Source organism: Lygodium microphyllum, chromosome 12 (assembly GCF_053477565.2).
Source record: "Lygodium microphyllum isolate KBCC chromosome 12, Lygodium_microphyllum_v1.1.10, whole genome shotgun sequence".
Classification (NCBI taxonomy): domain Eukaryota; kingdom Viridiplantae; phylum Streptophyta; class Polypodiopsida; order Schizaeales; family Lygodiaceae; genus Lygodium; species Lygodium microphyllum.
The window spans coordinates 69,278,116-69,292,478 of record NC_141146.1 but is presented as its reverse complement, the minus strand read 5'-3'; positions in this window follow the sequence as shown (position 1 = coordinate 69,292,478).

Below are 14,363 nucleotides of genomic sequence, written 5' to 3'. Positions count from 1 at the left end.
AAGGTTCCCAGATTAGTATCTGACTCAGAAAGAGTTGACTCAATGATTAAAATCACTGTTAATTACCAAACATTGAAAAATTTGAAAGTTGAAGAAGCTTGAAGCTTCCTGGCTATGGCTGTCAAGAAACTGAGAGTTAGGGTTTGGCTTCTAGCAGGCAACATAGATGAAATTTCCCCAAGCCCTCTTAGGGGGAGATGGCCCACTAGGGGGGCTATGAAAGCCCTATGGTGGCCAAGGAGATTGCACCGCTTGTTGCCCAGTCCATGCCTGGAAGTGTCACACTGTCCAAAACTGCGCCGATTTTGAGTTTGATGCAATGTCGTCCTTCTGCGTGGCTAATGTGGAGGTTTATGGTGTTGGGCTACTACGCCCTAAGCTAGGGAAGAGTTCTTTAGAAGGGGCCTTGAGCTAAAACCTCCTCCTTTGTTCTCCCCAAGTCCTCTATCAGAGGTGGGTTTGGTTTGGCTATGGAGGCAAGAGGTAAAAGATAAAGATGATGGAAAATCATGTGCACTTAGTGAAGCTGAGGGTATAGGAAGTTGAAGGGATCAGAGAAGGCTCTAATATTATGTTGCAAATCAGAGTTGGAGGCTTGAGAGAGTGTGCACAAGAGGGAGAGAGAGAGCTCAATTACAAGACAAGATCTTGTTTAGTTAGTTGCTCAAAGTACAACTAGTACACTCTCCTCTACATGAGTGTATACTTTAGGCTATTTATATAGCCACTGGAGGAGTTAGGGTTCGGGTTTTCCCTGTCCTCCAGCCCTTTTACAACTAGCTACCCTTATCCTCTCTAATGTAGGGAGAGTTCCTATGCTTATCTTTCAACAAATTTCCCCAACTACTAGAATGACCACTATTCATAGAGTACTTGTAGTGGCCACCCACAAGTAGTGGCTAGTTTACCAAATGGATGTTAAGTCGGCGTTCTTAAATGGTGACCTCAAGGAGGAGGTGTACGTGGCTCAGCCACTAGGGTTTGAGGCCCCCCATTTTGGCAACAAAGCGTGTAAGTTGAAGAAGGCATTGTATGGGTTGAAACAAGCCCCTAGAGCATGGTACCAGTGGATAGATAAGTTCTTTTTAAACTTAAACTTCAAAAGATGTGCCTTAGATGCTAACTTGTATATTTACATGGATGGTGAAAAGTTTGTAGTGATTGTCCTATATGTGGACGACCTTCTTATTATAGGTGACTATGAAGATACGATCAGCCAAACTTGAAAGGCTTTGAGTTTTGAGTTTGAAATGACAGACTTGGGCTTGTTGCACTATTGTTTGGGGATTGAAGTCTCTGGCAAGAGCCAGGAAAGATCTTTATCTCTCAGAAGAGGTATGCATGGGAGATCCTAAAGGCATTTGGGATGACTGAGTGCAAGGAGATAGCTGCACCTATGGAGGTGAATGAAAAGTTATTCATTGGGGATACATCAACACTAGCAGACATTGGGAAGTACATGAGGTTGCTGATCTACTTGTGTAGCACCAGACCAAATATTAGTTTTGTTGTTGGTGTTTTGAGCAGGTTCTCAAAAAAACCTCATGAGAGTCATTGGAAAGCTGAGATGCGGGTGCTCAAATACTTGAAGGAAACTCTTGACTATGGTATCACATATAGTTCCAAAACTTCTCTTGTGGGGAATTGTGACTCAAATTGGGTAGGAGATAGTGATTCCAAGAAATCAGTTTCTAGTTATTGTTTCTCTTTGGGTTTAGGAAAATTCTCTTAGATTAGTAAGAAGCAGCCAATAGTGGCATTGTCTTGTACTGAAGCAAAGAACTATGCCACCATTGCAGCACCTTTGATTGATCACTTGAAAAAAGAGTCATTCTTTTGGGATGACACTATAGATCATAGCTTCAAACAGTTAAAGGACTGCTTACTTCAGCCCCCATCCTTGTTTGCACTGACTTCTCTAAGCTATTTACCATTCATTGTGATGCCAGTGGCTGGGGTATTGGTGTAGTCTTGTTGCAAGAGCATGGTGTGATTGCATTTGAAAGCCACAAGCTTGATGAGAAGGAGATGCAAATGAATGTATATGACCAAGAGATGTTGGCCATCCTCCATGCCATCAAGAAATGGTGCCACTATTTGTATGGCAGCCATTTCCAAGTAAAAAGCGATCACCGAGTCCTCCAATACTTCTTGACTCAGTCTACTAAGCAAAGGCGATGGGTGGCAATCTCACAAAACTATGACTTCGACATCTCACACACACGGGGCAAGGATAATATTGTGGTTGATTCTCTCTCTTGAATGTGGGCATGCAGAGTGTCATCTATCTCAGAATTGGACAGTGATTGGGTTGAAGAGCTCCAAGAGGCTTACTTGTTAGATGATCATTTCAGCCACATATTTCAGAAATTACAGCATGGGGTTATGGCTGAAAACTCCCAATATCAGCTCAAGCATGGCCTTATTTGGTCCCATGGCAAGATTGTCATCCCACACACTTTCCCCTTCACACAAAGATCATGGAAGGAATGCATTCTTGCCCCACTGTTGGTCAATTGGGTGTTTTCAAAACATATGATAGGATTGCCAAGAGCTTTCATTGGAAAGGCTTATGGAGGGACGTCAAGGACTTTGTGACCAAATGTGTTCCATGCCAATAGAACAAAGATAGTACAAGGTCTCAAAAGGGAAAATTCCAATGCTAGAGTGTGTGGATCAGCAACCATCCTCAATGAATTTCCCTACCCCCGTGAACCCCAACGGCTGGAAGACTAGCCAGTCATGCCCCAAACTGTCCACTTCCTACTTGCAGACTGCACACTGTTTTAGAAAAGTTTTCTACTTACTCAAATCACATGCATGTGCATTCTACATAACCTAAAAGTACTCGTCACAAGCTCTGTTTTGACATATGGTACGCCCTATTTGGAGCAGCCTATCAAAAGTTATGACCAATTTACTTCAGCAGACCAGTTCAGGACTGCATGCTGTCCCTAGTCTCTCCACACCTATTCTTCATTGTCAAAGGGCTCTGAGTAGTACTCTGCAACCCTCCCTTAGCCCACCCATCACTCCCCTCTATTTCTCCTTGTTTTTGAGGGCAAAAACCTTTCTAGTGGGGATGGATTGTAACAAGCGGGATACACACCAACTAGGGTTTAGACACCCTGTCACACTGACCGGGGTATGAATTGGTTTATATGCTCTTAAAATACAACTCCTTCGAAGCTAGTTGACCTTGGAAGTTGGCTTCCTATCACAACCACCACTACCCACATTCTTATGTTGTAGCTTTTTCTAAAAGGTCATGTTAACTTTAGGCTGCACCTATTCAAAATAAAGGTGGTGTGCATGATGAGATTTTTGCATCCTCTTCCTTTGATTTTTTTCAACCATGGTAATTAGAACATATTTATTGTATTTACATTCCCTGCTCCCAAAAGGCAGGGTGTCACATACCAAAATGGCATCAAACCTTTTCTGCTAGTTTTTCCACAACAAGTACCTTATAAACAAGACGTCTCTCTCATTATTATTTTATGAATATCCTTATCAGAGTATTGAGCTAACTTTTCGAGCTCACACTCTTGAAATGACTAATCATTGAAATGTTTGAGTTTACTCCCATGTCTCTCATACAAGTGGATTACATCTTTTTAAACAAGTTTGGCTTATCTCCTTCTTAATCTTCAATTTGATTTTCCTCAAACTTTCTTTCTTGCTTTTTTTTTCCCCTTTTTGGTTTGGAGGGGGGATAGAGAGGCACACACATGGACAAATAAAGAGAGATGCAAGAGAGAGAGAGAGAGAGAGTGTGTGTGTGTGTTTGTGCGTGCACACACACCTTAAACTCTCATTTCAAGAGGGGAGAGAGAGAGAGAGAGAATGCGTGCTTAAATGTGTGTGTGTGTGTGTGTGTATCTTGATCTCTTGTTTGGGGCAGGAGAGAGAGAGAGAGAGAGAGAGAGAGAGAGAGAGAGAGAGAGAGAGAGAGAGTGTGTGTGTGTGTGCGTGCGTGTGTGTGCATGAGCACGAGTGAGTGAGTGAGTGAGTGAGTGTGTGTGTGTGTGCGTGCGCGCACGTGCGCGAGCGCGAGCGCGAGCGCGAGCACGAGCATGAGTGAGTGAGTGAGTGAGTGAGTGAGTGAGTAGCGTGCGTGCATGCACGCAGTATGGGTAGTAGATGAGTATCATGAGTATAGCCATCCTTGGAAGATAAAACTTAGTCTTTCTCAAACCCCCCCCCCCCCCCCCCCCCCACCCCCTGAATATACAAAGAGACATGATGACTAAAAAGCGAGAGCATGGCACATAATTGGGTACACTTTCCCCCCATGCATTAATAGATCTCTCCTCGAACATGTACTAGCTGGTCTAACTAGCATTGCTAATCACGTGTTGCATGGTTTGCAAACTTACAAAGCTCATGAGGCTTCACCTCATTCATTTTGCGCTTTTGTGAGCAAAGGCTGCTTCCCTTTGCTCAGAAAAGAAGAGATCGCATGCTTCACACATAGAGTATGAGCCACTTCATTGCCTACTAACATGTAAAATGTTAGGAATGTGATTAGGCTATTTATTGAGATTGTTCATTGAGCATGCAGATAATCATATATATATGTGCACACTATACTAAGCAACACCTACATGCAAAAATGCATTCACTCATGAGATGTTCCACACACACACACACACACACACATACACACACACACCCACACAATACTTACTTTGGCAAAGCCAACTAAGATATATCATAGATATTGAACATAGGTTTCATGAGAATCAAACAATTCATACTTTTCTCTTTATGTTCATAAAACCTTCAAACAACACATTCTTTAGTGTCACTTTAGTAGCCCCTTAACATCAACTATGCTTTGTGTGAACATGCATCGTTGCAACCCTAGTTACGCTTAGTAGCTTCACATTTTTGGATAGTGCAAATTCTTCCCTTGTTGGTGAAACATGAAGGTGATGTGCCTTGCATCACACTTCATCTATTGATGCTAAATGTATAAGATTTGGCAACTTGAGTCACCATTTAGTTTCTTAGTGATATACACACATATAGAGGTCATAGCCACATATATATAGGATCGTACACAAACATGCACATACACACCTATCTTAAAATGAACCCAAAAAGAGAACAACAAAACATGACATGTAGAAATCTAATGCATACTCAAACATAGTTTATGTACAATACAAATAATAACACCATAAATAAATGCGAAACTTTTCTATTACAAGTCACCCAAATGTATAGATAGCATCATCATATGGAGTATAAAGCAACATAAGACAAACACCACTAGATATGCATGTGTGCATAGTGCAAAGGTGTCCAAAATTTGAGTTAATATTGAATTGCTTTGTTGATAGACCTAAAACTTGATGGAATCCTAGATGTGGGGAGTGTACATGGGGGCTATCTATGGGGAAGCAATATTGGCTAGGTCCAAGCTACCCAAGGCTTATTTGGTTTGATTGACATCTCATGTCTCTATTTGAGACATATCCATTCCCAATTTGGAGACACCAACTATTCCATCAATATCACCTACAAATCGTTCTTGTCCATCAATTAACATTGGAAGTGAGTCAAGTCCAAGTAGTCCGACGTTCCTTGAGGAAAATTGAGACATGGGACATGAGGGTTAGGACCGATGGCGATGTTATACAATTGGAGTATGGTGGAGGATATCCTCATCTTGTTTAATATCCTACTTTACTACTTCCAACCGTACTATGGTTGATCTTAATTTGGTCTTTTGTAATCATTTGATACATCACTTAGTGCCCATTGGTTACAGCTTTTGCTACCATGACTTCATCTTTATTTGGTGATTAGAAGATGTTGAAGTATATAGTAGTCAAAAACTTCAATGATTGTGTGCGCATAGAGAGAGAGAGAGAGAGAGAGAGAGAGAGAGAGAGAGAGAGAGAGAGAGAGAGAGAGAGAGAGAGAGAGAGAGAGAGAGAGAGAGAGAGAGAGAGAGAGAGAGAGAGAGAGAGAGAGAGAGAGAGAGAGAGAGAGAGAACCTTTCATATTCTTCTTCTTGTTCGTTCCATATAAACTCTACCACTGTCATCATCAAACAAGCCTTTATCCTTGCTCAACGAGGCTACCACATGGTCCAATTACATACACACACACACACACACAAACACACAAACACACAAACACACACACAAAGATTGGTCATAGATGTCAAAAAAGACATTCTTTTCATGTGTAATGTGATGCTAGGATGTTATAGCATGTTTGAGAGAGAGAGAGAGATGCCATAGATGCCATTGCAAAAAAGAAACAATTGAAGGGAGCGAGCTCAAAGTGAAAGCATGTGAGTGGAAACAGTTTGAGGGTTGAAATAATACAAATTCTGATTGTTTTTTCTATGCATAGCATTTAGAAAACGGCCTATTTGGAAATAAGGGATCTAGTAGCACAAGGTTTGCCTTGGTACTAGATTCTCGCAATGAAGCATATATGTATTAGTTGGAATTCATGAAAAGACTGTTTTCATACCAGCACATAGGTTGATTTCGAAACATAACTATTTGTGCACGATGAGACATCCACTATTGCATTGATCATACATATGGTATCAACTCCTGGAAATGTATAGCAATTGTTTGAATTATAGTTGACCCACGCTTGAGAGGATGAGATTCCCCTTGCCGTAGGTTAGCCATTCATTTCTTGGGGGCAATTATTGGTGAGGAAACATGGTATCTCTTGTATCTTGCTGGAAAAAAAAGAGGGGAGTCTTGTGCGAATGTGTTTATATGTAAAAGCAGTGCATCAAGGGGTTAACCCCCAAGATGTAGGAGAGCTGCAGGGGGGCCACAACAATTAGCCGATGGGGTGCCTCCTATGTCTGTGATACATGGCACTTATTGCCAATATGTGTGGGATACCCCCTTTGAGGTGTTTTGGGGAAGGTGCCATTGGACTCTTATCCAGCTACAAACGCAATATTAGATTTATCTAGTGTGCATTTAGTTATTACAGATGCTCCTGGCCCGTGAGGTCGTGTGGTGGTGGAGTTGTTTGTTGTGTGCATGAGGTCCGGCTAGTGCCATAGCCAGTGCTAGTATATTTTTGGTCCCATCAGTGGTGTGTCCACCGAGAGCCACCTCAAAGTGGTGGTTTCCGAATCTAGGGTCTCTTGGGACCTACTTGTTAGTTGATGTCCTTTGAAGAGATCCATCAAGCCGAACTCCAAAAACACAAGAGAGCCGAGAGGGCTAGACGGAGGGCCAAAATCAATAGGCGTTATTCTTCTAAAAGTAGTCCTAAACTTATTCAAGGGTGGGGTCTTAGTAACCTTAGTCTGAATCAAAGTCCGTCAGGAGGTGGAAGTTCTAGTACTTCCCCCCTCCCGATTTATCTACCCACTTCAAGTGGTGTGACAGCTTTGCATGTCCCGATTTCATTAGCAAATTCGATCATTGCCATGGCACAACCTATCGCAATCCCTACGAGAACGGTGGATTTGCCAGCCTTAGGTTCCCCCCTACCCATTTTTAATGGGTTAGTGGAAGAGGATGTGGAGCTTCATATAAGGGAGTTCCAAAAGCTGATGTTTAACTGCCGCATCCAAGACAAAGGGCATCTAATGATGCTCTTCAATATGACCCTAAAGGGAAGGGTAGCTATATGGTATCACAGCCTTGACGTCGAAACCATAACCACCGTGGATATATTTTATGAAGCCTTTCGAAGGGAGTTCGCCCCTGAGAGGGGTGGCCAATATTGGTTGCGCGTGTTGAATTTGACACGCCAAGAACGCCATGAAGATATACAAGTGTATGCCAAGAAGATCAAAGAGGTTTTGTGTAAATTGGATGCCTCTATCCCTATCCCACTTGCTACCCAGTTACAATACTTCTTGCATGGTCTTGATTTTAACATCTAGGTGCAGCTGAGTAGTGTTACCTTGGCGGATATAGACACTGCCATTAGACGAGCGCAAGAAATAGAATCCCGACTACAAGCGCCTATGCTTCTCGAACCAATCCCAATATGGGTCTAGCGTCAGCAAATAATTCACAATTGATCAATGGCAATGGAAGCCAAGGGATAGGGATGGCCAACCCTAACGGGAGAGGGAACGTGATGCCGAATGTGTCTTTATTGCCAGCTCCACCTAGTGTGACTATGCATATGGCTAGTTAGATGCCTCCAAATGTGGGAGGCCAAGCAGCCAACCCTAACGTCATTCTTGTGGGTCAACAACCAATGCAACCAATGCCTAATCAAATTGTGCAGCCAAGGGACCGATGGGTAGACGATCAGGGCTATGAGTCGAGTTTGTCAAATGTCCTTAGCAAAGTTAAGGACATGATGAAGCACTACATAGATATGATCTCTAAACAATATCGGCAAATAGCCATTGACTTTAATTTCTTAAAGAAACAACAAAATCTGATAGGGAGTCGATGCCCCGAAGAGGGTGCACCCTTTAGATTCAGCTGCAAATGGTGTGGTGGGCAACATTATCCACGTAATTGCCCAGATGTCAAGTGCGACATTTGCGGAAAGTCCGATCATTTAGCAGCCACCTGTTGGAGCAAGATTAGTTCCCTCCAGCAAGGCAGTCAACCAGGGCCTGTTATTCATCATGCGCAAGGAAACAATTTTTAGCAGGATGATGGGCCAAAAGAAATACTCCAAAGGGGTAAGGCTACTGTCGAAGAATTGCCAAGCAGTAGTGGGTGAGCCTCATCGAGGCTGTGCAGGTTAATGGCACTGAAGCTTCTAGCCTGTGTGCCGTAACAAGAGGCCAAAGAAATAGAGAAGGTGACAAAGATAATGTAAAACCTGTCGATGGAAACCCTAGGTAGGATGATAAAGGAACGCAAGTTCTAAATCCTGATGAGGAAGGGGGACCTCTGAAGCCCGTAGAGAGTAAGGATGATGCCAAGAGAGATAAAGAGGTGTCAAGAAAGAAGGTGAGAGTTAAAAAAGAGGCAATAAAGTTGGTGCAGCGTCCTAAAGAGCGGATGGTTTGGCACGAGAAGCGAGCTTTAGCAAATTATCACGAATTTGATTTAGCCAGCTCCCTTTGTGATGTTAAACCAGACATGAATCTCTTATAGCTAATCAAACTGTCGCCAAGAGTATGCAAAGAATTTAAAAAGAACTTGCGTATGGGTTATATCATAGAACCCTTAGGAATAGCATGGGTAGGGGATGACTGGTTTGAACATGCCGAAAAGCACTGCCCAAGGGTTGCAGCCTATGTTGATGGGATTCTAGTGGATAATGCTATCGTCGACACAAGATCCTCAGTTAATATTATGAGTCGTGAATTGATGGAGAGGTTGGGTATTGTGGTTCAGAAAGATGCCTCCACAATCCTTAGAATGGCTTATGATAGTTTGAGACAATTGGAGGGCTGCATTACTAAAGTCCACGTGACATTTGCCAACATAGAATGCCTATTGGACTTTAGGGTAATCCGATTTGCAAGGTGTCCGAGTTATTAAGTATTGCTTGGTCGACCTTGGATTTTGCAAGCAGACTGTCTAGTAAATATACCCACTGGTAGATTGATATTTGGTAGAGGTGCTAGATGTGTGGTAGTCGATGCATATCCTGAATCACCTCAAAGTGAGCGAGCTCCCCTGTCTTCTAAAGAGTTAGAGACAATGGAAGATGTGTCTGCAAGTGAGACATCATCGACCGATAAATCCAAAGAGGGATCTACCACAGAAGACGTCTATCAAGTAACGATGAACGAGTCATTAGAAGCTCAAGATAGAATAAGGTACGTAGATGCTATCAAGCTAGACCTTGGTACACCAGACAATGAGCGGTCAATAAAGCTAGGGTCCATGCTTAGTGCGGAGGAACGGGAGGATTATGTCACTCTGATCCAAGAGTTCCACGATATTTTCACTTGGAGTTATCATGAACTTAGGGGCATTCCACCTAGCCTTGTTGTCTATACAATTCCGTTGAAGGAAAGAAGTCGTCATGTGCGACAGAAAGTCAGGCGCATGCCATTTGAGTTGTGGGATGATGGGCTGTTCAAGGAGTTACAAAAATTATGGAAAGTCACTACAAGGATTTAAGCCTATAGCGATGGCGGGTAGCGACACAGGTAGCGGCGTCGCTTTGTGTCGCTTTGTGGCGGGTAGCGACGTAGGTAGCGATGGTTGCATGGAGCTTTGACCGCAGCGTCTCGTGAAGGGACAGAGGTCTCAATGGAGGAGTGGGAATTCTCGAGGGGATGTAGTCCAAAGGTGATGAGGGGTTTAGAATCTGTCGTATCTAAATTTTATATGCGACATCTAATTTGAGTGTTTCAATGTACAGTACAAAATATATAGTGCAGCGTGGTCGCACGGATGACATTTTCGCGTGGAGCGTATTGACAAAATGTGCTCCACAATGGACTGTGGTATCATGGCAAGGTTCGAGCAAGAGAGCCGGCGACGAGCAACGGATCCAGACACGGTTGTGGATGAGATGGAGTATTTTGGGAACTTGCAAAGTATTGTTACGGTGGATTACGGTAGCTTCTCCATGATACTATTTGATTGCAGTGGTTCAAAGTGATACTTAGAGGAGTTGGAGCAACAGTTCGACGAGGTCCATCTGGGTTTCTCAAAATAGATTCCGAAAAAAATGGACAGATTTGCGCGACACCTTTGTGTTGCCGGCCCATTGTGAACAGGTATATGGACTCATTTGCTTGCTAATTGTATTATGATATGGTTTATGTCACAATGGTTTGAACTCTCTTGTATGTGTTTGTGAACATGTAATCTTCTATCCAAACCCCCAACAATCTCGATGGTAGTATGTTATACCTTCAACTCCCCGAAGTGCGAGAGTATATGATCAAAGTGATGTTCTGAGCATAGATGAAGATAATATGCAAATAGAGGGGTCGATATTGCAAGGGGTGGAGGCTGTCGAAAGCTTGGAGCCAGCATCGGCTAACAATGATGGAAATATAGGAGTCCAAGAATTCTTTGAGAACAAGGCGGACTCATTCTTTTGTGGTGACATGTCTATCGACCTTCCAGTGTATGCAGAGTTGTGGCAGGAGATTAACATGGGACCATAGGATACTTCATACTTGGAGTATCCACTTACTCAATTCGTTGACCAATCGCTTATAAGGGTACATAAGATATGCATTTTAAGTGAGATTTTTTTAAAATGATTTATATTACTGTGCTTTGTATGATTTCTCTTGATTATTCTAACATCATTTTTTTTCTGTGCAGGTGATATTTTCAGGATGAGTCGAGGGATGAGCGATGAGGAGTTACAGGACATCTTCACACGCATGTCTCCAGACCAGATCACCAGATTCAGAGAGATGACAGACCAGGAGCTGTCTCGGTCTTTGTCAGGGCGCTTTGCTAGATCTACTTCAATGTGATCAGATGCTTCAGCTTCGAGTAGAGGATCTCGATGCTCACAACTTAGGCCAGAGGGAGGGAGTGCATCGGGATCATGGGGTGTCAAGATTGTGGAAGAGAAGGAAGGAGTCTCACTTGAAGCTTTCTTGCTTGCACAATGGGGGAATACACACAAGGGTGGAGGCTGAAAACAGTTTTCCTCTACTTAGTTGTGTAAGCCAAAAGAACTCAAGTACAAAGAAATAGAAGAACCCTATATATGGGTCTCAAACCAAACTCAACTAACTAAGGTGGCATACTAACTGAGCCACGAACTAGAGTAGATAAGGATAGCTATCATGTAGCTATTATTCATGGGCGGTGTACCAACCGTGTCTGCAACTGACAAGTCGGTGACATAAATACACAATGGTCACCCTGGCGTATCACGAGTGGAGCTCGATATCTCAACATGGGGATACTGTAGAGATACAGAGGTAGTGAGCTCGCGGTCGACACGGGATACAGGTGCGACTCCTCGCTCTTGTGGCTCATGTGGATGCTGTGGAGACAGGACGCGGTGTCTCCGTCTCGTCGTTTAGCTGGAGTTGCATCACTTCCATAATTTGTCACACCTGTGGGAATGTCTACTCCAGTTACTCTGGCTTTTGCGCAGCCGTCAGCAAGGTGGCACCCCTGTGGATGCCACTCTGAGAGAGATTACCCCCGTCGGTACACCAGATGCAGAGGGGTCTCTTGGATATGCCTAGGAGTGTGGACGCAGATGGGAGAGGACCCATCTTAGGCAGACTCCTAGGGGTTATGTATATCTAGTCGATAGTAGGTCAGGAGCCATCATCATGAATGATGAGGGGAGGAGGGTGATGGCTCGCATGAGAGAGTTGTGCCAACAAGTTTTTCGGCACAATGTCTTGGATCATTGGAAGAACATATCGGAGGGGAGTAAGGACTACATAGTAGCAGCCTTGCACGAGGAGTTTCCGGTTCCAGCCACAGTAGATAGATTCTCTACGGGCTGGATGATGGATTGTATGTGTGCATACACGTCACATAGATGATTTGACGCACACAAGGCAATCAAGAGTGGGGCTGCAAAGCCCGAGTGGTTAGATGCAGATGACTGGCGCCGACTGAGAGAGGAGGCTATAGATTCTCCAGGACGTTGGAGTCAGTAGCGCGAGGCGGCGAGGGCACGACTCGAGGCCGGAGTGGTCCATCATCTTGGGAGTGGCGGCCACAGGACATATTTGGAGGACGTTGTAAGTTTTTCTTTTGTTTTGCTTGTTTATTTTTTTGAAATATTATTTATACTAACAATCATGTTTCTAACAGTTAGCATTTTGTTTTCTTTGCAGCACTCCATTACAAATTGTGATTCGACTGGCCTTGAGACTCGATATGCAGAGAGGCACGGTCTCAGAGCATTGATCGACCGATTGTATAGATGCGACGGCCTTATAAGTCACTCATCTTTCTTGTCCATAGTTACCATGAGATATTTGAATGCATTATTGTATGGTGGACAGATGTGTTGTTTCTTTTTCTACAGAGTCCGTTCGATGCTCCTTTGCGGCGGGACGAGCTTTCGGGGGATGAGGATGCGTAGCTCGCCCTTGGATCCCTAGAGCTTACACACCTTTATTTTTGAGTCGCCTGATCTATATAGACATTTTCTATGTATTAGTGACATCCTGTCATGATTGTACCAATCACTTTTTATGCGATCATGTATTTATTTCATGTATCGGTTTTATGATTTCAGTATACATTGTTTTTGTTTGCAAGTGCATTGTACACAGTAGTGCAGAAACTATTTTGTATGGCTCTCATAAAGCACATAGTGCTATATGTGGTAGGGCAGCTTGTTGCCCTGCCACAAATTTTTTTTCCGATTACCGTCGCTATTAGCGTCACAAATTTTACTGCTCACGTCGCTATTGGCGCTGATAGCGACGCCAATACCGACGCTAATAGCGATGGTTTGCGATGTGCATAGCGACGCCAATAGCGACACTGATTTGCGATGCTGATAGCGACGCCAATACCGACTATTCTATGGCGTCGTTAATAACGATGCTTTTTGTGACAACGGGGGCAAATTTTGTTGTTTGTATTTTCGTCGCTTTAAACGTCGGTATAAGGCCTATATCTTGTAGTGAGTGGGTTTGATCGTCCCTGTGCAGTACACTAAATGGTGTTTACCAGTTGTGATAAGAAGGAAGAAAAATAATCAAATCCGGCTATGTGTGGACTTTCAATAGTTGAACAAGCAAACAGCTAAGGATTACTACCCATTGCCCTTTATCGACCAGATTTTGGATCAATTGACAGGTAGGGAGATATATTCATTCATGGACTATTTTGCAGGCTATAATCAGATGGCGATTGCAAAAGAGGATAAGCTCAAAACGACGTTCATAAAAATCTTCGGGACCTTTGCGTATCATGTGATGACATTTGGTGTATGCAATGTGCCTAGTTCTTGGCAACGAACTGCTGATAAGACCTTTGGTGACATTTCCCTGAGGAGCTGAAGGTATTTATTGATGATTTAGGGGCAGCCACCATGAGAGAAAGGCAGTTGATTATTTTACGAAAATGTTTTGAGCGATGCAGACAATTTTTCATAGCTCTCAATTCAAGGAAGTGCATTTTTGGCGTACCTTATGGGCTCCTAGTGGGCCATGTAGTTAGCTTGGTAGGGATTGCAACGAATCTTGAAAAGATCAAAGCTATAGTCGCCATTAGTCCACCACGCACCCCCAAAGAAGTCCATAGATTTTTGTCATAAGTTGGATATTATCGACGGTTTATAAATGCTTTGGTAGAGAGAACGTTGCCATTGACAAATCTGTTATCCTTCAACTATTTGTTTATGTGGAGTGACCCTTGTAAGGTGGCTTTCGAGGATGTAAAGCAGGAACTCGCAAGAGCACCTATGTTGAAAGCACCGAAGAGGGGCAATTTTTTTTATATCTTTTCAGTAGCTACCATGCATAGCATTAGTTGGTG